The 25,382-nt window shown below is 41.0% G+C and overlaps 1 protein-coding gene and 1 pseudogene across 1 annotated transcript in view; one reads left to right on the top strand and one right to left on the bottom strand.

Moving 5' to 3' along the window:
• LOC144583214 (uncharacterized) overlaps window positions 1-25,382 on the bottom strand; it is a 386,279-nt gene that overhangs the window by 43,183 nt on the left and 317,714 nt on the right. The gene's annotated exons all lie outside the window — the stretch shown is intronic.
• On the top strand, window positions 18,347-18,501 carry LOC140707854 (U1 spliceosomal RNA; annotated as a pseudogene).

A 25,382-nucleotide genomic window follows, 5' to 3' on the forward strand; every position in this document is an offset into this window, starting at 1 on the left:
CAGCTGTGATTCAAAAACACACTTAGAAATACTTTGACCAAAGTATGTTGTTGTTTAGTCATTAAGTCGTGTCCAACTCTTCGTGACCCCATGGACCAGAGCACGCCAGGCCCTCCTGTCTTACACTGCCTCCTGGAGTTTGGTCAAATTCATGATGGTAGCTTCAATGAAACTGTCCAACCATTTCATCCTCTGCCGTCCCCTTCTCCTCTTGCCTTCACACTTTCCCAACATTAGGGTCTTTTCCAGGGAGTCTTCTCTTCTTATGATATGGTCAAAGTATTGGAGCCTCAGCTTCAGGATCTCTCCTTCCAGTGAGCACTCAGAGTTGATTTCCTTAAGAATGGATAGGTTTGTTCTCCTTGCATTCCAGGGGACTCTCAAGAGTCTCCTCCAGCACCACAAGTCAAAAGCATCAATTCTTCAGTGGTCAGCCTTCTTTATGGTACAACTCATCGCTACTGGAAAAACCATAGCTTTGACTATGCAGACCTTTGTCGGCAAGGTGATGTCTCTCCTTTTTAAGATGAAGTCTGTCACTGCCTCCATATCTTCCCCTTCTATTTGCCAGGAGGTGATGGGACCAGTGGCCATGATCTTAGTTATTTTGATGTTGAGCTTCAGACCATTTTTGAGATCTCCTATTTCACCCTCATTAAGAGGTTCTTTGATTCCTCCTCACTTTCTGCCATCAGAGTGATATCATCTGCATATCTGAGGTTGTTGATATTTCTGCAATTGTATAATACTTGGAGCATTCTTTGTCGCTGGAGAATGTAGACTGATCTTTTTCAATCCTCTGGCCACTGCTGAGTTTTCCAAACTTGCTGGCATATTGTGTGTAGCACCTTAACAGTGTCATCTTTTAAGATTTTGATTAGTTCAACTGGAATGCCATCACCTCCGCTGGCTTTGCTGTTAGACAAGCTTTCTAAGGCCCACTTGACTTCACTGTTCAGGATGTCTGGCTCAAGGTCAGCAACCACACTATCTGGGTTGTCTGGGACATCCAGATCTTCCTGGTATAATTCCTCTGTGTATTCTTACCACCTCTTCTTGATGTCTTCTGCTTCTGTTAGCTCCCTTCAATTTTTGTTCTTTACCACGTCTGTCTTTGCACAAAAGGTTCCTTTAATATCTCCAATATTCCTGAATGGCTCTATGGTTTTTCCCTTTCTTTTATTTTCTCCTTTTTGCATTCTTCATTTAAGACGGCCCTCTTGTCTCTCCTTGCTATTCTTTGGAAGTCTGCATTCAATTTTCTGTAACTTTCTCTATCTCCCTTGCATTTTGTTTCCCTTCTCTTCTCTGCTATTTGTAAGGCCTCATTGGACAGCCACTTTGCTTTCTTGCATTTCCTTTTCTTTGTGATGGTTTTTGTTGATGCCTCCTGTACAATGTTACAGGTCTCCATCCATAGTTATTCAGGCACTCTGTCCACCAAATCAAGTTCCTTAAATCTGTTCTTCACTTCCACCTTGTATTCATAAGGGAATTGGTTTAGATTATACCTGACTAGCCCAGTGGTTTTTCCTACTTTCTTTAGTTTAAGCTTGAATTTTGCAATAAGAAGCTGATGATCAGAGCCACTATCAGTTCCAGGTCTTGCTTTTGCTGACTGTATAAAGCTTCTCCAAAGTATAGAACATCTTTAACAATTTCAATTTTGTCATTGTGTTGAAAACTATGTTAAAAACTATCCCTCTGTTATTTTGTTATTTTGTAAAGCCAGAAAATAGAGATGGAAAAGAATGTTGTGGCAGTGGGTTTCTTAATAAAAGTGACCCAATCTTTCATGAGATATATGGGACTTTTCCCCTCAGAAAGGTGTTTGCAGATGAATGGGGTCTCCTTGGAGGTCATATCAGTGAATAACTACAGTTGACTTTTTAAAAAAATATCAGTTACTTTTAAAAATATTGTTTTTAAAGTGGCCTGTTCATTGAATGCACTTTGGCCCATTTGACTTACAAAACAAAACAAAAACAACGCCCAAACAACCCCACTGAATTTAATATTAAAACATAGAAATTAACACATTATTTCCTGGCTCCAGGCATGCTTTTTCACATAATAAGCCTTGTAAGGCATGAAACAATCTTTATTACTAAGAATCCCCATGCCACAAAATACTTTTCCTTCTCTATTTTCTAGTTTTTCAAAATAGCAAAATAACTGAGGCACAGTTTTCTACACAATGGCAAAACTGAAATTGCTAAAGCTTTTGTATACTTTGATTCAATCCAAATGGAGACTGCAGCCAAGAAATCAGAAGATTCTGAAGGACAGTAATGAAGGAAGTAGAAAAGATCAAGAGTAAGGATGTGTCACTGGATACCAAGAACATCCATACTCTTGTATTTCCATTTACAAGTCTGAAAGCTGGACAGTAAATAAAAGCTAACTGAACAAAATGATTTATTTGAAATATAGTGGTAGAGAAGAGCTTTGTAGATACACTGGACTGTTGGAAAGATGAACAACTGGGTCCTAGATCAAATCAAGCCCATACTACCTCTAGAGGCAAAATGATGAAACTGAAGCTGTCATACTTTGGGCACAACATGAGAAGACAAGATGGAAAACACAATAATGCTGTGAAAGGTTGAAAACAGCTGGAAAAGAGGAAGATGAAATACCACATGCGTTGACTCTCTAAAGGAAGCAACAGGCTTGAGCAGGGCTGTTGACGACAGGGCAATTTGGAGATAGCTTATTCACAGGGTTGCCATAAGTCAGAAGTTACTTGAGAGCATGTAACACGAACAACAAAGTTTTCAATAAGTTTTTTTTTAGTTTAGAATGTATGCTCTAAACCTACTTCAAAGTTCAGAAATGTATGCCATGGTTTATGTCACCATCTGCACATAAGAAGGAAAAAAACAGCAGCCATTGGGCAAATCCTGGGGTTTTGGATATACCAAAAAAAAAAAAAAACCTTTAGGGGAAAAAACTGAAGAGGGGATTCAAACAAATCTAATGGGCACTGAATATGCACTATGATTACCGAATTCTGGCTGACTGCTCTGGCACAGGCAAAGATAGTTAAAATTACTCATCTTAAGTGGCCATTTTCTAATTCTCATGAGTATCTATGTTGGCCATTTTCTTCAACTATAATTTACCAGAGGGATATCACAAAAGGAATGAAGGATTATCACTAGATATCTCAGTTGCGTCTCTTAAAGTTTATATGGCAGCATAGCAAGATTCCTGGGTTTCTAAATCCTTTCACACACAGGTAGTAGTTACTATGATCACATAACAATTTTTTATAACCCTGTAATAGCAACATAAACTATATGGAATTGAACTGTCAGTTACAACTTCCTATGGGGTTACATTTGTATCTAGGTGCATATTTCTCCTCAACAGGACCCCAATTTCAGTTTACATGGGTACCGCATCTTAGCTACTGGCTTTTATGTTCTGCATTTTATATTTCCCATGTAAACCAATTCATATAGCTTCCTCTCACTCTAGCAACACCTCACGTGCGCTTCCATGCTGACACTCTGTAAAAGCCAGCTTCAGACTAAAACCTTTCACTTGCTCATACAGAACTCGTTTTCCTTTATTCCATGCTCCAGGGACTGTGATTGGCTGGGGTAAATAATCAACAAATGGTCAGGTGGGCACTGACCATGGTCACAGAATCCTAACTGACTGCTTTGTGGGAAAATGGAAGACTAGGAAGAAGGTAGAATGAAGTACTTTGGCACAGAACAATTACAGAGGACAATTGCCATTGTAACGTTTTGCTATGGATCCCACTTAATGTCTAAAGCAGTGTTCCCCCACCTTGGACCTCCAGATGTTCTTGGACTTCAGCTCCCAGAAATCCTGGCCAGTAGAGGTGGTGGTGAAGGTTTCTGGGAGTTGTAATCCAAGAAAATCTGGAGGCCCAAGGTTAGGGACCACTGGTCTAAAGGATCTGTAGGTTATTTTCATGACATCACAAACATTAGTATACACTAATCCATGAAAATGTTTTGTGGCTGCTGGCATAGAAGGCCGTGCCTTGTGAAAACCACTATCATTTTTAACAATCAAAAATATATTAAGGATTGACATTTGTTTTTATTCTGTTGGTAAAAGTTTCTACAGGAAAACCATCCACATTCTAGTCAGTTAATCAAAAGCACATCTGTAGCTCAAAAGATATTTTTTGCTAGCGTTGAAGGTCATGTAATTATTGTCAGGATAGCTCAGTGCAATTTTAAATGAAATGCTTTTCATTAAGCTGGCAGGTTGAAAAAGGAGGGGAAATGTTGGTATTCCCATCTGTTGCACTTCTATCTGCTCGGATTTTCCTTAGTTCTCACACTAATGCTTCATTTTTCTTCAATCAAACTAGTAGAAATCTTTGGAATAAATATGATAGAAAAATGTGTTTCCAGTATAATACGTCTGTAGAATATTTTGAATCCACTTCTGTAAGATGGTGGGAAGACAATTGCCATTTGCTTAAAAGGTTTAAGCCGAGGATTTCACAAATTTATGGATGATGGGTCTGCCAATGCCTGTTAGAAAAACTACTAGCTGCACAGATGGTCCTCTAAACACCAATTCTAGGGAAGTATCAATAGTGGAGGTAATTGTCTTGATGCACCTTCCTGTGGACTTGCTGGAAAAAGTACTCTGTGAGAAACAAGATCTTGGCCTAGACAGAGCCTGGGCCAGTTTTAGAGAAGTAGTTTGTTCTTCTTTCTTTTCAAGTTTATTGAGCCTCTTTCTGAACTCAGGACCTGGATCATGATCTATATGGCTTGGCTGAGGCTACCTGAAATACTGTCGTTTGGTAAGGCTGCAGGGGAAATCTGGGTTTTGTAATTTAGGAGACACTTTCCCCAACTCTGATCCTGCTTGGCTTTCAAGCTCTTTTAATAAGGCCCTTATAGTTCTCCAGTCACTGTCAGAAAATCAGGCAGTGAGATGAAAGGAAGCTTTCTCAGCAGCAACTCCTGGACTCCAGCTCCCTGAAGGGCTAGACATTTTGCTGCTTAAGATGGAATATAAATGCTGAAGTGGTTCCATTTTGCACATACTTCAAGATACAGATAGTACCGAAACCAAGCCAAGTGAGATAAATGATCCCATGATCACCATCTCTGCCAAGAAACATGTGATAGCAACCAAGCTCAGTGCTTTAGGTATCTGGCTGGAAGTTGGGAGTTTGATTCCCACTGTGCCTCCCATGAGTAAGTCTAGTGAGTAGGGCTAGTTGCACAGTCCCAGGGCACGCCCAGAAAAAGGGAATGGTAAACCACTTCTAAGTATTCTCTGCTTGGCAAACCCTCAAAAGGTTTGCCATAAGTCAGAACTGACTTGATGGCACATTATTGTTAAGGAACAGATAGCATAAGCATCAGTTATGAAATGCAAGGTATATTTGTCATAAACTGTGAAATAGCTTGTATAACCAATTCTCACACCAGAGTGAAAGACTAGTTTTGTTGTTCAGCGTATGGTCTGTTCTGCAAGTAACCTGACATTTGAGAAGTTTAAACAGGCACTTTCTGCAATCCCTACTTGTGAAACAGAGGTTGGGCAGAGTTCTGCTGGCAGAGCATTCCAGTCTGCCAGTGTTCAACCAAATTCCGGCTTTACATTCTGGAATAAGCTTGTTTACCATGCTTCTTGTTTTCCACATTCTATTTTCAGCTAAAATGATTGACTCAAAGGAAACCCCTCTATTATCTCTTATTAAACTGCATTCTTTTATACCTAGTAGTAAAGACTAGATCATTAAATTACCAGATTTCTACTGGAGGGATTTCCAGGAACAATGGGCTGTTAAAAAGACACAAAGAACATCCATCATATGCAGAGCTCCAGTGATTGCTATTAAAGGGTCTTGAATTCTAAGAGGCATTATAATGAAAGCAACAACAGTAAATAGTGTTAAAAGGCTATTTTGAAAACTGAAAAGCTCATAAATGGTTTCTTTACAGTTGTCTACATAGAGAAAGAACATTAATACATTTTAGGGGTGTGGCAACCCCAGACCTACTGGAGTATCCCACCCTGTAATTATGCTGCCACCAACCATTCCCTATAAGGAGTCACACAGACCAGGAATGGATTTTAATAAATAAAAGAACAAGGTTTATTGAAACAACAAACAGGGTAAATAAAAGAATCAGGTAAATAGGAAACTGTAACGTGGCATAGTCCCAATCACACACATACAACAGCTTGGTTCCCACGGAACACTTTAAGGTAACGCACAGACCCTGAACCTATCAGTTCTGGCTACCTAAATAGAAACCTGAACCTATCAGGTATGTACTAACTGACAAACAGTTGTACCCAGTCTGACACACAGACTCCAACTTCTTCTCCACACCAGCTCTCAAATATATATACAGTACAGCTCCTCCCCCCTGATGTCCCGCCTTCCACTCCCCATAGGATGGAACTTTCCCTCCAAACCCATGACAGACAGGTACCATCAGTGCTGTATGTGACACCTCCCCTCTTTATAAGTTGTTTTGCGGGGGAAAAGCTAAAGTGCTTTTCTCCAAAAAAACAACCAGGATCAAAACACATAAATAGTTATACAATATCATACACAATCCCATAACCCATACTTACTCACTCTAGGTCAAACATATCACTTATGCATTTAAACATTAAAATTTCAATACATTAAGTTACCTTTATTAATACAAACCAAGCCTGTTCAATAACCAGGTACATTTAACTTTTGGTCACCAAAATATACATAGTCCATGGTTTCTTCGCCGTCTTCACTCGTCGGGTCTTCTTGACAAGGCGTCAGCAACACAGTTCATTGACCCTCTGACCACCTTCACTTCAAAGTCAAAATCTTGCAGGTTTAAAGCCCACCTCATAACTTTACTATTATGGGTTTTCATTGTCTTTAACCACTGCAGTGGTGAGTGGTCAGTGCACAGAACAAAATGTCTTCCCCAGATGTAAGGTTTGGCCTTCTGAATCGCGTATACTATGGCCAGGCACTCCTTTTCCACGGTTGCCAAATGTCTCTCACCTTTCTGGAGTTTCCTACTCAGGTAGGACACTGGATGCTGGTCACCATTTTCATCCTCCTGGCAAAGAACTGCTCCTACCCCGCTGTTAGACGCATCGGTGTAGATGATGAACTCCCGGTCGAAGTCGGGAGCACGCAGCACTGGATAATGGACGAGCGCCTCCTTCAACCTCTGGAACGCCTCCTCACAGTCGCTGGTCCACGGGATGCAGTCATCAGTCTTCTTCCGCGTCAGATCGGTCAGCGGAGTCGCCATCTCGCTAAACCTCGGGATGAACTTTCTGTAGTAGCCCACCAACCCAAGAAATGATTTGACTTTTTTCTTGGTGTTGGGTCTGGGCCAATCACGAACGGCTTCTATCTTGGCCTCTAGGGGTTTGATCACTCCTCCCCCTACTATGTGACCCAAGTATTTTATTTCTAGGCTACCCAGCTGACACTTGCTTGCCTTTACTGTTAGCCCTGCTGCACTTAACCTCTGCAGCACTATCTCCAGGTGTTTCAGGTGATCTTCCCAGGTATTGCTGAAGATCCCTATATCGTCAATGTAGGCCACAGTAAAGTCACTGAGCCCTGCTAAGGTCTGGTCCATCAGCCTTTGGAATGTGGCTGGTGCATTTCTGAGACCAAAACTAAGGACTCTAAACTCATATAGACCGAAAGGGCTGCAAAATGCGGTCTTTTCCTGATCCCTGGGATCAATCCTTAATTGCCAGTAACCCTTTACTAGGTCCAACGATGAAATGAACCGACAACCCCCTATGGTTTCAATCAGGTTGTCTAGCCTGGGCATTGGGTAGGCATCAGGAGTGGTTACGCGGTTTAATTTCCGGTAATCTACACAAAACCTAATGCTCCCATCAGGCTTGTCCACCAGGACTATCGGAGAGGACCAAGGACTAGAAGAGGGGACGATTATGTTCTCCCTAAGCATCTCGTCCAGCTCCTTCCGCACCTTGTCCCTATAGGGTCCCGTCACTCGGTATGGGGATACTGCTTGCGGGGTTGCATCCCCTGTGTGGATCCGATGCATCACTCCCTTCACTATCCCCGGCTTATTCGAAAAAACTTTATGATATTTAGTGAGCAGCACTTTTAGTTCTTGCTGCTGGTCTTGGGTGAGTGCAGGACTGATCTTCACCTCATCTGGGTTGTATTTCACTTCCCCTCTACCCTCCCAGAAAGGTAATTCAGCTTCCTCACTCTCAGCTGCTTTTATGGCAAATAAAACCCTCTGTTCCCCTCTGTAGTAGGGTTTCAGGGCATTCACATGTACCACCCTCCGTGCTTGGTATTCCTCCTGTTCTATAAGGTAGTTCAGATCTGACATCTTGGAAACGACCCTGTATGGTCCTGCCCATTTGAGCTGCAGTTTGTTCTCTTTGCAGGGCCTAAGCCAAAGCACTTCCTCCCCTGGGTTAAAGTGCCTCTCCCTGGCTTTCTGGTCATACCAGGTTTTCTGTCTGACCTTCTGAGCTTGCAGGTTTTCTGCTGCTAGCTCTAGGTTTCTCTTCAGGTCATTCATTAAAGTGTCTATGTACGTCACAACATCTTGTGGGTCACCCTGGGTGATCTGCTCCCAATTTTGTTTGATTAAATCAAGTGGACCTCTTACTTTTCTCCCAAACAAAAGTTCAAACGGACTGAACCCGGTACTGGCTTGGGGCACTGATCGATAAGCAAACAAAAGGGATTGCAACTTCTGGTCCCAATTGTTTGGATTCTCTGCCAAGTAAGCCCTAATCATGCGCATCAGAGTCCCATTGAACTTCTCCGTTAACCCATTACTTTCGGGGTGATAGGCAGTGGTTTCCTTGTGTTTAATTCCACAGATTTGCCATAACCGTTTCATGAGCTTTGATGTAAACGATGTGCCCAAATCTGTGATTATTTCTGAGGCAAATCCCATCCTGGACATATACCCCACCAAGGCATCTGCCACTGTGTTAGTTTCGATGTTAGTCAAGGGAATGGCTTCGGGGTACCTCGTGGCATGGTCCACAATGGTGAGAATGAACCGGTTCCCCCTCTTTGTGGCCTTGGGCAAAGGTCCCACAATATCCACTCCTATACATTTGAACGGAGTGTCAATCACAGGCAAAGGGCACAACTTCGCTTTGGTCCTGTCACGGTTATTCCCCTGCCTCTGACACACATCACATTGTTTACAGAACTCCTTGATCTGCTTCCCTATTTCAGGCCAGTAAAAATTTTGTGTGATTCTCTGCTGTGTTTTGTTCACCCCTAAGTGCGCAGCAAACATGTCAGAGTGCCCCCTCTGTAAGATCATGGGGCGATACTTTTCAGGTACCACTAGCTGACTTCTGATCCCATCTCCCCCTTTTGAGATATTCATCAGGGTCTCTCTATATAAAATTCCCTTTTTCTCGCGAAATCTCGCTGGGGTTTCAGGTGTTAACTGGGTGTCTGTCACCTTTTCAAAACACTTTCGGAGAGTGGCGTCTGCCTTTTGCTCTTGGCCAAATTTGCTGTCTGTGGTTAAGGTTTCTGCCACAGCTTCGGGACTACCCTCATCTGCTTCAACCTCGGGCTCTTCAGTATCCCCTTGAACTGTCCCCGTGGTAGCTTGTGAGTGTGTAATCACTAGCACCCGTTTCACATGTTCAGCCAGGTCATTTCCCACGAGCACGGCTGCTGGCAGAGTCGATGAAATCACTAGCCGCCAAACTCCCCTCCAGCCTTGAAAGCTCACAGGTACCTCAGCTACTGGCAGTGAGATCACCTGCCCCTCAATCCCTGCCACCTTCAGGCTCTCATTTGGGATTATATACTTCCTAGGAATAATGTCTGGATGGCACAGGGTCACCTGGGAACAAGTATCCCTTAGCCCCCTATACTGATGGTCAAGTATTCCTACGTCCACCCCTGCGGTCTCAAACAATTGCGAATCTGTCCTCACTAGTAAGCAGCGCTTGACCTCCACAAGAGGACCATTTTCCCCAGCCTGATCAGCAGATGTAACTGGTCCAGATTGAGTAGCCATGGCAACCGGCTCCCTCAGTGGCAAGGAGCTTTGCTCTGTCTGGACACAGAACACAGCTTTTGGCTTGGTTCCACTCAAATCATGAGGCAAATTTCCCTTTAGCTGCTTTAACTTCTCACACTCTGAGATTAGATGGCCCTTTCCTTGACAGAAATAACATTTTCTGCTGTATTTGGAGTCTTTCTCATCTGGTTTTGGTTTTCCCTCCAAAATCTGAGGTCTTGGTGGTTTCATGTCTGAGGGCTTCCCTTCAACATGGGCCCCTCCCCCTTGCTGGTTTTTCCCTGGTCCCTGAGAGTACCGGCTGTAAGTTTCTTTGGGCTTACCCACAGATTTCCCCTCAGCACCTAAGGGCTTCCTTATTTGGGAAATAAAATCTGCGATCTCTGCCGCTTCTGTCACCGATTTAGGTTTCCTCTCCCTCACATGGAACTTTAGTTCCCCATGCAGGACTGAATAAAATTGTTCCAGCGCTATCAGGTCTTTGAGCTGCTGGAAGGTCTCTGTCCCCTCCTGAGACAGCCATTTCTCTAGCAACCTCACCAGCTGGGCCCCCACTTGGGTAAAAGTCTGCTCTGGTTTTTTTGTGAGTGACCTGAATCTTTGCCTCAGCTGTTCAGTATTTATCCCATGCCGGGCAAACACCAGTTTTTTAAACTCAGCGAAGTCCTTCAGCAGTTCCACTGGCATCTCTGCATAGACTTCTGCCAGGCTGCCACTGATCAAAGATCGCATAATAGTCATCTTCTCAGTTTCCCTTACTGAGAAGTCCACAAACACTCTTTCCACGAGGGAAAAGAACACCTCAGGGCAATCTCCCTTGTGGTACACAGGGAATTTCTTCAGGTCAGTTTTAGACAGGCTGCCTTCCCCATTCCCTGGGTTCCCCTCATTATTATTGTTATTCCTATTTCTACTCATTATTTCCATCTTCTTCAGCTCAAACGCCATTTTTTCTAACTCCAACTGTCTCTGTTTCTCTTCCCTTTCAAACGCCATTCTTTCTCTCTCTAATCTTTCTTCTCTTTCCATTCTCTCTCTCTCTCTCTTTCCATTTCAAATTGTCTTTGTTTCTCTCTTTCCCTTTCCTCCATTTCCCTCACCCTCAGTTCATGCTGTTGGGCTAGGAGCATTTTTCTGAGTTCTGAGGTCAGTTCTCCTGTGCTCTCATCCTGCACTGAGCCAAATTCCTCCTCAGAACCTTGTTCTCCCTGTGGTTCTCTCACTTCCCCCATTTCTGCCATTTGGCTTCGAGTCAAGGGCATAATCCCCCCAGAACAGGCTGCCTTCAAAAGTCACGCCTCAAAATAAAACGATGACTTTTTTTTCTTTTGCCTCAGAGACAGCCTTCTATAGACTGCTGCTGTTCCTTCAGCACCAACTTGCAACTGTTGCCAGGTAGAATCCACTCCCTCTGCTAGGCCTCTCAGCAGACAGGCTAGATCACTGTTACTTCACGCAGCTTTGCCTCAGCCCTTTCCCGCCAAAACGGGTTGCCTCAGAGCTCCCTAATCTAGTCCCCCCAATCTGAGTTTGCACGTTCTTCCACTAGCCTACCTCCCCGTGAGGTAAGCCTAGAAGATTACCTACGCGCCCTCAGATTTTCCCTGACTAGACCCCCCTTGCTCTGGGCACACTTGCCAAGGCTTTGCTGGACCACTGGACAACTGGACTAGTCGTATCCCACACGCTGGACACCAATCAATGTGGCAACCCCAGACCTACTGGAGTATCCCACCCTGTAATTATGCTGCCACCAACCATTCCCTATAAGGAGTCACACAGACCAGGAATGGATTTTAATAAATAAAAGAACAAGGTTTATTGAAACAACAAACAGGGTAAATAAAAGAATCAGGTAAATAGGAAACTGTAACGTGGCATAGTCCCAATCACACACATACAACAGCTTGGTTCCCACGGAACACTTTAAGGTAACGCACAGACCCTGAACCTATCAGTTCTGGCTACCTAAATAGAAACCTGAACCTATCAGGTATGTACTAACTGACAAACAGTTGTACCCAGTCTGACACACAGACTCCAACTTCTTCTCCACACCAGCTCTCAAATATATATACAGTACAGCTCCTCCCCCCTGATGTCCCGCCTTCCACTCCCCATAGGATGGAACTTTCCCTCCAAACCCATGACAGACAGGTACCATCAGTGCTGTATGTGACAAGGGGCTTCTGTACAACTTACCTTGTGATCTTTGTAATATGGAAATGAAGAGTGGAAAAGAGACAGAGCTTTGGACATGTCAATTTGGGTGAGTGTTGCTCTCACCCAGTATGGCTATGTTGCCAGCTAGTGTAGGGACAGTGGATGCCATAGTCCAAAAAGTACCTTTCCCAAATTCTGTCAAATGATCTTATATTACATTTTAACATCTTGTCAGGATTTCAGGACAGTTTTCACATATCAGCATGTCTTATAGTCACGTGAGATGCATAAAGGATTACAAATCTATTGCTTAGATTTTGGATATTTGGAAAACTATTCAAAGCTTGGAGGCATACCTTGTTTCCTGGATTATTTGCATCCAGTTAGAGAGCTGTTGTGCAGTACTCTGTAAGATTACATAAGGTACCAGGATTCCCTCAGCATATTCTATTGCCTTTTTTCCTGGACCAAATTTTCTGCTCCCAAGCAGTCTTCCATCATAATCTCTGCTCCACAGCAGTTCACTCCCTGTAGCGATCAACCAATCTTCAAAAAGACCACATTACCTTCCTTTGGTTTTGGATTCTTGTTTTGCCCCTGGTCATAATCACTTCCTCTGACTTCACCGGTCCATGAACTATTGGCATCCAGGTTCAATACATACCAGTTCAATTTTTAATAGTCCAGATCTCTCTCTCTCTCTCTCTCTCTCTCTCTCTTTCTTTCTTTCTTTCTTTTTGGTCATGTTTTATTTTGTTTTGCTAATGAAACAGGGCAGTGACAGGGAAGGGGGATTGTTGTCATGTGCCATCAAACCACTTTTGAAACATGGTGACTAGAGATGGGCATGAGCCACTGGTTTGGCAGTTAGTCCAGGTTTGTCCTTCAAACAGGTGTCCAGCAGTTCCCGGCCCCACCTCCTCTAGTGGGTGCTCACTCAGAGGCAGCATCCAGGCTTCCCTGCCCTGCTTCCTCTTGGTGCTGCCTCTGAGTGGTGACCCACTGGAGCAGGGCTGGGAAGCACTGAACACCTGTTCATCCAGAGGACGAACCAGCATGAACCACCAAACAGGTAGTTCATGCCCATCTCTAATGGTGATCCTATGAAATAGTGAAGATACCTGATGTGTTATAGTGGATTGAGTGAAGGACTAGGACTAATGAGACCTGGGTTTAAATCTCTGCTTCACCATGGAAACTCACAGGGAGAGTGGAACTGATAAAACCATTCTTTAAATACCTCACTTACTTTGCAAGCCCTAGTAGGGTTGTTATAAGTCAGTTCTGACTTGACAGCACATGAAAACACATATGAAGCAGTGACTTCCAAATGGTCCTGTTATTAACAATTCTGCTTAGATCTTGCAAACTCAAGGCCATGGTTTGTTTCAGCAATCTGTTTTCTTCTTTTCCTGCTGTCTTCAATCTTTCCTTTTTCAGTGACTCTTGTCTTTTCGTGATATGCCCTAAATTGCTTCAGTCATTTTTGCTTCTAGAGAGAATTTAGCCTTGATTTGATCTAGAACTCATTCATGTCTTTCTGGTGGTTCATGGTAACTGTAATGTTTTTCCTTAACACTATACTCAAAATGGCTAGATTTCTTTTTCCTGTTAGTTGTCTTCACTGTCCAGCTTTCCAATTCATCCATAACAAGTGAGAAAAAAAATGAAACTTGGTGGTATGTGGCAGATGAACTACTTTTCAACTGCAGCTCCCAGAATCCCCATCAACATACCGTATTTTTCTCACCATAAGATGCAATTTTTCCCCACAAAATAGGGGGGTGGAAAGTCTGTGCGTCTTATGGAGCGAAGAAAACAGATTATATTTTCCTGTTTTCTTCCCCTAAAAAATTGGTGCGTCTTATGGAAAGGTGTGTCTTATGGAGCGAAAAATATGGTAATTCCCATGCTACCTACAGTAAAGGATTCTGGGAGTAGAAATGCCAGCAGTATGTTGGTTTTTTCAAGGTCTAAGAATAAACTTCAAGAAGTCATGACTTATGATAGAAATTACTAGTATTTTAATAATACAATGGCCCCAATGAATATCAAGCTAAAGACTTATGCAGAGCTGAAGTGAGGAAAACTTTTAGATTTAATTCCTGCTTGTCTGCACGATTGAATTGCAAATAATTGGAACCATATGGTGCTGCAAATATCATGTTTTCTCCCCCCCCTTCCTTTCTTCCAAAGGTGTCAAATGCTCATGAATGATTTTAAGGATTCAAAGTGGACATGTTTCTTTTTTTAAAAAAAAATCCTGAATGTTAATTAATTGGAAATTAATGTTCATGTCTATCATGGAATAATTGGTAGGCTGGAACAAACTGGTGGGCATCCATCTGCACACACCACTTTCCTGTGTATAAGACATTGAAAAAAAAATAAACCAGTGGTAGTCTTTAAAGGAAGGGGTAAGCTATTGGCATAAACAGCTTTCTGACCAGAATGCTGAAACCAAATCTTAACAATCTTGTAGAAAATCCTGTTTTCCCTTTGAATACTAAGTCGATCATGAAGAGCAAAGAACACAAATGGAAAGCAAGGATTATAGATACCATGGGTAGCCTATACAAATAGAAATGTCTCCCTGTTGGAGGCAATTGCTTGTGTCTCACGGAGGTTTACGAAGACACCAGTGGAAAGGGGACAAAGGTAGCATGCTTGCCTCCATTCTTCCAGAATTTGAATATCTGTTAGGACACTCATAATCATGGCTAGCTTTTACATAGCCCTTCTGTATCTTCAAAGCACCTTTCAAGTAATATTTGTAACACTGCAGATTCTTGAACTGATAGTTTTAGCAGCATCTTGGGGTGTGAGAGCTAATGCTGAGAGATATGCTCTGATCCAGCTAGGAGGATTTGTTTGAGCACAATATTCGATGTGGTCTGTAATGTCTTGCCTATGACCTCCCTGTTGTTGAAATATCGCAAGATATAACATTCTACCCACTGTGGGTTAATATCCTTAAAGACCTCCCCTGTACCTTATAATCAATGAGGCTCTATAAAGCTTTCTCTCTCTCCCTCCCTTTCCCCCTTCGATGGTGCTGACTGATGGAGCGAGGCAGAGACCTTGTGTGCTTGCGTGAGTTTGTGGGCATTGCCTGAGCTGCCACCGCCTTTAATTCCCTTTACTGTTTGGTATGTTTTGTAATGTAGTTTTAGTACTTTTATTGTTTTCTTAAGATGTCCTGTTTACCCTTTTCCTAAGAGAACTAGATAAAGATTATTATTTATATTTTGTCTCAGTGTCTCAAAGCCTTTTTTTTTCCAACACGTGTGACATACTGAGCTGAGTGCAGTAACCTTTGGTGTTGATGGCTGTTTATTTCATTTTATTTTGCACACCAGCCTGGGCAGCAGTTGTTCCAGCAATTGGTCATGGCTATGGGTTGACATGGCTATAGAATATGACATAAGCCAACTCTTCTTTGTTTGTTGCAGCACTTTAGCCAGCATTCCAGGGTAGGGGGGTAATGCCTATTGGGATTTTATTCTGGATTAAGTGAGATTATATAAATTAATAGTGGCAAATTAATAAAATGCCTCTTGTGTGATTGGTTGTGTGTCTGTCTGGTAACAGCCTATCCCAGTGTGTCATGTAAATGCAGAGAACAATACCCCATAAGGTTCAGTGCACTGAACTGGATATACACTTTACAAGTTTTGTGAAGATCCTCGGATTTGGAAAGTGATGATGAAAGCACTTATTGGAAATGCATTATTATATACAAATAATGCATTTGGATCTTCCTAATGCTAAGTAAATGTGGTCGGACATTTGTTCCTCATTGCAATAGTTGATCTAGATAAAAAGCTTCAAAACAAGCTGCATTACAAAGATTAAACACACACTACTTTCAGTGGCTTCAATAAAATTATTTCTTTTTCACCATACATATGCAACTCCAGCGATAAAAATGGTTAGTGGTACATATGGCAAATTGAATATGAAAATGGACAGATTTTTTCTTTCAAAATATTTGAATTAAAGGGAAAAAGGAAACGCAGCAAAAAATAAATAAATTATCATTCCGCGCTAATCCATCTGGCCCAAGTTAATTTTGATACATGCAGACATACTGTATAGACTTTAGTAATCATTGCTCCAGTCTGTATTTAAAATATTTAGAGGATTTAATTGGTGATATGATTTCATAAATGATAGATGTGTTGATTTAATTTCTCTAGAACATACAGTGATTTTTTGCTGCAAAACAAGAGCAATTAACTATTCATTTCTATGGAGTTGACACTCTTGCTGGGGGATTCTGGGAATTGTAGTTTAAAAAGTAATTTTCCCAAGTGATTGTTAAATAAAAAGCCCCTCTGACATTTACTAACATGATGGATTGGGACCAGATTAACAGCATAAATCTGTGCGTGTCTACTTGGAAATAAGCCCTGTTACAAGTACTTAGGTAGTATTCCAGTATAAACGTAATTGCAATGCATCCTCTTATACTCATTGGACTTGTTTCTGAACAGACACGCATTGCATTGCACTGTTTCATTCCTAATTACCGTATTTTTTGCTTCATAAGACGCACCTGACCTTAAGACACACATAATTTTTAGAGGAGGAAAACAGAGAAAATATATTCTGAACCAAATAGTGTAATAAAATATTTAATAAACTATAACAGAATAACATTTGAGCCATGTAAAGTGAACAGCAGTCAACAGTGGTATTATGAACCATTACCACTGTCATTAACAAATGGAGAGACTTAAAGCTTTGTGTACTCTAGTTTATGTACCATAAATTTGTGTACCATAAATTTAATTCAAGTACATATAGACCATTATCAGCCAGTGATAAGACCTATACCACTCTACCTATATTTTACATTTCCTTTCATACACCTCCCCATGCTTATAGAAATGTCTTAATGACAGATGAGACTGTTGTGCAACTCTGCCCATCTACAGCTCAAGCCTATATTAAGTTAGAAATGATTTGTCTGATTTGGCACTGCATTGAGAGGTCCCTTTTAGTTGTGTGGAGGATAAATAGTGGAATTAAACTATTTAACAGCTGGTTTTCCTTATTTACTTTAGGTTATGCAAAAGAACAGCAACACAAAGCTTAACCTGATCCCATTAACCAGCAGTAGCACATGCTCAGCATAAGACCAAATCTCCATTTTCTGACATAATTGAATGTTTATAGCTGCAAGGCACAACAGGTTAGGCCACACAAAGCCATAAACAATGTTCTTGATGAGCCAAAAAAAATGAATACAAACTATAGTAGCTGAAATCAGGAAGCAGGTACTGTAATCCAGTTAGAAGTAATGAGGCACAGATAGTTTCCTTGCTGCAACACCCTTTGGAAATACATTCTCTATTAGATGCCCAGAACTAGCTGAAAAGTTTGCAAGTCGAATCCAAATTTCCCATAGAAATGCATTGAAAATTAATTAATGCATTTTATGGGGGAAAAAGGTCAGAAACTTTAAAAAACTTAAAAGAAAGTCACTTACCAGGTACTGTAGACTGAGCCTGGCTCTTCACAGTGCCTTGGTAGACCCCAGAACAGCCAAAAAAGAGCCCCAAACAGTTAAAAGCCAGCAGGCAGCCGGCAGCCATTTTGTGCTCTTCTCCGCTCCTGCTCCTGTTCCTTTCCCCTCCCCTCTCCCCACCTAACAGCTGATCGGCGCTGGTCTGAACGGCTTCCCAGGCAGCTTTTAAAGCAAGTACTGGTATGCACGTTTCTATGCAAGCAGGTTTCAACTCAAACGGAGAACCTTTTCACCCAAGCACTAACCCCAAACAAACAGCTTTTAAGCTAAATTTTACAATTTAAAGTGACAATGCCAGGCAGTCCCAGGTCTCTCTCCCAGCTCTCTAACTGCTTGGACTAGCAAGGAAGCAGACAAGCAGCCTCTTCACTAACTGAAAGTTTGAATTTCCCTGCCTTCCCTGCATATTAGGTATGCTAATATCTGTGCACTGGAGGATTGTGGGAGGAATATCCAGCCCCTGATGGGGGTCCTGTGGGGCACCCCAAAACACTGAGTAGCTCGCTTGGCCTCTTTCGGGACTGGGGCTGTGCAGCCCTGTTCTAATCAGGAGGTGCAGCCAGGGGGGTCACCATGCTTTTGGGGGGACAGGGCACTGAAAGAGGCAGGAGGTTCAGGGGCCATTCCAACTCATATCTGGCAGGGGAGATACCATGATCATCAAAGTGGTTTTCCCAGGGTGAGGCTCATCTATTGCACTTTGGATGTGCTGACCCCTGTGATTTCCCCAAATGTGGGAAAATCAACTGTCTAAGTGGGGGACTGTGTTTGTGGTTTCCCCTGGTCTTTTTAGAATCACTCTTTCCCCTTTGGTCCTTGGCTGTTTTCACTGCCTGCTGCTATAGGCCTGTTGGCATTGCTGGTTTTCCAGGTGGGCTCCAGGAAACAGATCCTGGAAAGCCAGCAGTGCAGAATGGTGAGGTCCAAATAACAAGCAGTCTCTGGTGCCAGGTCAGAGGCCTCCCAGCATGGCAGTGGGAGGCTTCTGGGTGGTGGTAGTTGAACCCTTTTTACTATATTTGCTCCATAAGACACACATACTTTCTCCCCCTCTATTTGGGGGGAAAAGTGCGTCTTATGGAGCGATAAATACAGTAAATTCAAAGAATGGCTGATTTTCTACACTGGGTTGGATCCATAATTAATAATACTTGAACTCACTGGGACAAGTCAGTCACAAATAACATATGTGATTGACTTCTATGAGTTTACTCTAAGTCTGGATCCAACTCACTGATTTCAATGGGATCTAATTGCAACACACTTTTCTATACACCTATATATCCCTGAATTCAAGTAAAGCTAAACTAGTAGAAGGGACATGGAGGCATGGGGACCCACTTCCTACATCTCTACCCACTTGAATGTGCGAGAACTTTGTACATTTAGCTGAAGGTCTGAAAGTCTGTTAGGATGTTCAGATGCAGGCACTTATAGCACTCACATGATCGGGAACCTGGATTGTGTGAGGCCTCCAATCGCAGGAATGCTGTAAGCATGTATAGCTGAAGACACTTAAGGCTTCTTTGCAGACCTTCACATTAAACATATGGTCTTTCTGATTTCCCAGCGGGTTGGGGACATAGTAAGAGGTGCTTACATATGCACCTCTATCGACACCAACCTGTTTAATGTGCAAATTAGACTTGTAGTAGTGTCAGTTAGGTCCCATGGAAATCAGTGGTTTAGGTGAAGACTTAGACTAAAATCATTGAAATAAATCAGATTAAGTAGTTGTGACTGTTATGTCCCATTGATTCCACACACAACTAAGGCTGCATCCAACTCTAGTGGAGAAAAACATAATGTCTGAGTATCAGTATTTCTGGATTCCAGTCATATCTATTTATGCCATATGAATATTCCCTTTCTGCCAAGACACCCAGAACAAGCAAAACCCTCCAAAGTGTTCAGAGGTTTTAAAAAGCAACTTTGTTTCAGAGCATTAATGGAGTCTCTAGGGGCTGAGGACCTGAGCTTCTTAGTCTGGGCTTCTGATCTTCATTGCTTTAAGATGTACAGGGGGATAGGACTGCTCAATCTGCATGGCCAGCTAAATTTCATATTAGGAACAGGTTTAAATTTTAATACTGAGTGACAAGCCATCTTTCTTTGTATTACCATGTAAGTCTGTAATGGCCCCATGATGTGGCTAAGGATTTCTGATTTCTGGTGTTTCTGGATTTTTCTCTTTTTCTCTCTTTAAAAAAATCTGATTCTTGCTGACTTGCATTCCACTCCCACAGTATCCTAGCTTAATAAAGATTACTCCTGCAGTTTGCATACATGTAACTTGCCACAATATCGAGTTCCTTCACAAGATCTTTATTTTTCCCCACACATCTTGACCAATGTCTCTGATATGATGTAATTTTATTTAAATAATGTATTTTTATCTTCCTGGTCATTGACTGTAATAATTTATGCTGAAAAGTGGAGAGAACATGAAAGAACTTTTGTTTGAACCTCTTTGTTTTTGGATTCTTTGGTTAATTTCTGAAAGATAGCTTCTGAAATACAAAACAAAGGGGAAAATCACAAAATCTTCAGATTATTTCATGTTTTCCTTTTTCATTTGCCCTTTCCTCTGCCTTTCATCAGCTAAATGGTCTGAAGAAAGTATAATTAAGTAGTGTAGTGATAGCTGCTTCAACCGCCAACCATAATGTCCAGGAGGGGGAAGAGGACTTTTGAGTCATAAAAGGAGCTGGATTGGTTGGAACAATGTAAAGATTGTTTTTGCATCAATCCTTCTTTGTGGGTGGCATTGGTGTGCTGCTGAGCTCTGTACTGCCTTCCAGCTTGATTGTGCTCTCTTGTCTATGCGTGTGGATCATTTTTGCCTTTTCTTTTTCCAGATTTTTTAGGGCTGCAGATGGTGCTCCCAAACAGCTGCCAGTATGCCTGTTTAGCATTTTTTTTAAAATGCCCTTCCCCATTTAGAGATTTTTCTCTTCTTTCTCCCCACCCCTTTCCTTTCCTGGATTATTTTTTCTGCCTGCTGCTACATGCTGGTGGTGGACTCAAGGAAGAGCAGAAAAGATACTGATGGTAGGAGGAAATAATTCTTCCCATATTCTAGTAATTTTGATTGAGGAGGGGCTTTAACTGTTTTTTCCTTTATTTGCTTCTTTTATTTTCTTAGTTTTTAGGAGAGGGATGATGTGTGATTTTTTTCTTTTTTTCTTTTTCTTTTGACTTTTTCCTCCCTTGTGTGCTCCAGAGAGATGTTTTCCATATTAGATTAATTTTTTAAAAGTTGTTTTGTTTCTTGCCCTTGCTTGCTTAAAGATGTTTTTAAGGGTTCTTAATGGCCTTTGAATTGACTCACTGTTGCTTGTCTTGCTCCTGCTTTTTTGTAGTGTTTTAAGAGTTCTTTGGGGTTCTTCCACAGATTCTGACAAAAAAATGAAAGGGAAAATGAAACAAAAGAACCTGAAAAAGAAGGTTTCTTTCATGTTAAAAGAAGGATTGGTGCACAATAGCCCCCAAAAATGAATGAGGGACTTCTTGAAATAACTCAAAATGAATCAAACAGAAAAGTTTTTCTCATTCACATTTTTACTGACTAAGCATCACACAGAGAAAGTATTACTATAGCTCTGTGAACATATCATATCTGCTTTTTTCCTGTATTTTTAATGGACATTTTGATAGTGTAGGGGGGTAAGAAGTAGAAAGTGAAAAAAGAAAAAGAAAAAGAAATCTATGGCAATTAGCACATGCACAATACTAATGATACTATATTTACATATGAAGATAAACAAAATTTCTATTAGTATGCTCCATTAGTATGGTGATTTTTTGAACTGTATGGGGTTCAACATTAGAAAGTAGATCAGGAAAAAGTCTGGAAAGAAATGACGATTAGTAGAATTTTGTGTTTTGTCTGAATCATGCGAAGTCATGCTAAGCACATAGAGGGGATATACAGATACAGTAATTATTCATAATAATCCCTGATTCTCCAGAGAGAGAGAGAGAGAGAGAGAGAGAGAGAATGAGAAAGAAAAAGCTAGAAGGCTGCTGTTAGTTTTGAAGAAAATCCTATAGGCCTTGATAACATCATAATCCTGTCTTCTGTTGAGTCATTCGTCTGGGGAAAAGAAAACCTACCTGTATGCCTGTGTTCATATCTGACTTTCTGCTAAAGGTGAGAAAAGTGATATAGATGGCAGTTAAAGCCTGAACGTGTCAAGGTTGCCAGGTAACTGAATGGCGAGATATTCCCCAGAGAGCACTTCTAATGAAGGAAATTCAGCAGAAGTAATATCACTCTAGGTAGGTGTGAGGAAAGTCATTGCTGCCTTTTGAAGTCCTTTTAATTTAAATAGTGCTATTTTATTTATTTATTTTTTAAAAATTATTGCTAATCATGGTTTGGCTTTGGAATCTACCTTCTGGTGGCCAACTGCTCAACTCGTTGAATTTACCTAAAACTGATTTTTAGAAATTCCGCTATCCCCCTCAACACCAGTGTTAGTGATCTCTGTGTAGCATTTTGAAGAAGGCATCAAAAGGTTGCTGTCTATGAAAAGAGCAGGAAGCTACCCTGTCCATCCATTCTAGCTACACATTCTTGACCTTTTAGTATCAGGACGAATACCAACTCCATGCTTCCCTCAATCTACCATGAAAATAATGAAGTATTTGCTGTGGATCCACGTTAACAGTACCCACTGTGTGATTTAGTATTTTTGGAGAGGAAGGCTGAACTAGGGAGTGAGATCTCCAAATTTCTATGCAAATGTCAGGCACTGGAAATCTTGAAAGATGTGATCAAGATCTGTTTTGGAATGGAGCTGGCAGATTTCCTCAGATCCAGGTTTAAAACGCAGGTGCTAGATATTGCTAAGACATAACAGGTCACGAAGCTTGAGAATTTGGAGAATTAAAACCCCATGTAAAGAAGAGATTTTCATTTCTATGTTCAGTTGATTGTGAACCTGAAAAATGTGGACTATATCCAGAAGGGAAAAATGGAAAAAAAAAAAAGACTATTTGTGTAACCAAAAGAAAAGTGTTGGTGGATGGATGAAAATATCTTAAAATTGTTAATGTCAGTCAAGAAGCAAAAGTAAAAAGGTGATAGAAATCAGTCAGAATCTTAAACGAAGCTTCTCAGCAACTTGCATGTAGGGGCAAAGAAAACTATTAGAATAATCACAGAAAAGGAATAGAAGAGGGAAACGAAAAGGGGAAACCACAAAATCTCTTCCATAAGATCCAAGAAATCAAAGGGAATTTTAAATCATGATTATGGATGCTGAGAAATCAAGAGGGGAATATGATCTGAAAAAGATTTAAAAAGGCAAGACAGAAAAAATATGCTAAAAAAACTGTACAGAAGATTTTAAAAATGAAAAACTGTAGTCTGTATAAAATACAGAAGCTGTTGCTACCAATGCCAACACTACCACTGCTGTTTATGGGACCACCCTTGCTACTGCCACTGCTGCCGCCACTGTTTAGGGGACTACCATTACTGCTGCCGCCATGACCTTATCTCTTCCTTTCATAGCTGGGCCACTCTGGGGGCAATGAGCCAGAAGGTGACAGTGAAACCCAGCACCAAGAAAACTGCTTCAGAGAGCAGGCAAGCACCCACCTGACCACCATTTATTTTTAATTTTTGAAAACATATTGCTATCTGGTGAGTGGTGTATCAGAAAGCAGGGATGTTAAAACATTAAAACAACAACAACAACAACAACAACAACTACAACAACAACTACAACAACAACTACAACAACAACAGGGGGAAGTGGCTGTGAGAATCAGCCAGTGGGAGGGCTACTTAAAAATTGACATAGAGTTATTCACATAGGAGGAACTGATTTAAATGAATTGATTCCATATTTGCATTAAAATTAATGGCTCTGTGTGGAGGAGAAAAAGACTGCTGCTCAAAAAGCCACGATTCCCTATCAGATTAATCCACGCTTGCACATGGGTTGTGCATTCACTTTTTTTTAAAAAAAAATCAATCTAAAATATACTAAACCCAATTTAAATGGGAGGAGGTTAGTAATGGAATTGGGCTCTTAGGTAGCTGGGATACCAATAGAGCTAATCAAGCTGCAGAGATTGAATCTATTAAAATCCTAACATGAATATGCCCCCCCCAATGAAAAACAAAACTGTGGTCTGCAGATGGGAAGATATCGATGTCAAAGAAAAGAGATAGAAGACTGTAGTAATTGTAGGGTCCTTGCATTAATTACTCATTAAAGTAAGTAGTGTTCAATATTCTACAGCAACGACTTTTGCCATATGTGGAGTGAGAAAGGTCAAATGCTCAACTTGGATTCTGAAAAGCAAGAGGCACTAAAGACCATATTGCAGGTATACATTGGCTAAAGGAACATACCAAGGACTTCAGCAGACAATCAGTTTGTGCTTTATAGATTTGCAGCAATGCTTATGATTGTGTAGATTAGTGATGGTGAATCTTTTTGAGCCCGAGTGCCCAAATGGCAACACAAAACCAAATTATTTATTTTGAAGTGCCAACACTGCAATTAAACCTGAATACTGAGGCTTTAGTTTAGAAAAAAAACAACTCATGTCATTTACACATTTTGTCTATCTGGTTCTTTATTGATTCCTCCAACTTACAGCTCTTTTAGAAAAAAAGTGCAAAATGCTACACTGAATTAAATGCACCCTATTTATAAAACTTATTAAGTACATTGAAATCCTGAACTTGTTTCCTCCAAAGTAAGCTACCTTCAGAAAAGCAGCTATATATAGGAGTGAAAAAATATTTAAGTGTATACTTACATTTTATACACTACATAAAGTGTATACACACATTTCACTTATTTGAAATATAGTGTTGGAAAAGAGATTTATGGATATCTTGAGAAGTAAAACAGATTAAGTGTGGACTCTCACTAGAAGCTAAAATAACTAAAATAACTAAAAGCTAAAAAGGTATTGTACTACATCATGAGAAGACATGCTCACTGGAAAAGGCAGCAATGCAGGAAAAAGTGCAACACAGTAGGAAAAGAGGAAGAATGCACATGAGATGGATTGACTCAATAAAGAAAGCCACAGTCTTTTGTTTGTAAGACCTTTTGTTTGGTGTTGCAATCAAAGCAGGACCGGGAGCAGAGAGACTGGGATTCAGATTTGGGGAATAAACTATGATACTTTTGCCTGCTTTGAGGATGAGAAACAGAGAAACGTGATTGCTACACACTTCAGAAATCTAGTCCCAGGTATGTTGGTTGTCTTTTACTAGGTGTTTGCTGTTAATGAGACTCTGCTAAATATTCCAGTTCTGCCCAGTTTAGTCTAAACAGAATTTTTAAATCCTGTACTTGCTGTTCTTAGCAAAAATTGCAGAGCTAAATGCAGTGGAGATAAACTTTGGAAGGTTCCTTTTTTCATGGTTTTATTTATATTTATTTATATTTAATTTATATACTTCCCCATTAGTCCCAAGGCACTATTCTGGGTGGCTTACAGACAATTACAAACCAGGACAAACAAACTATGGACACTAAAATGTAACAGAAACAGCAATGAGAAATCAAAACCATAAAAGCCAATGGCACCAACAAATTTTCACAGTAAAGAGAACCAGATGGGAGGCGCTCAGACAGGGTTGGATTGAAAAACCTCCCTGAAGAGTAGTGTTTTTAAAGCTCAACCCC

Source organism: Pogona vitticeps, chromosome 5, assembly GCF_051106095.1.
Source record: "Pogona vitticeps strain Pit_001003342236 chromosome 5, PviZW2.1, whole genome shotgun sequence".
NCBI classification, from domain to species: Eukaryota; Metazoa; Chordata; class Lepidosauria; order Squamata; family Agamidae; genus Pogona; species Pogona vitticeps.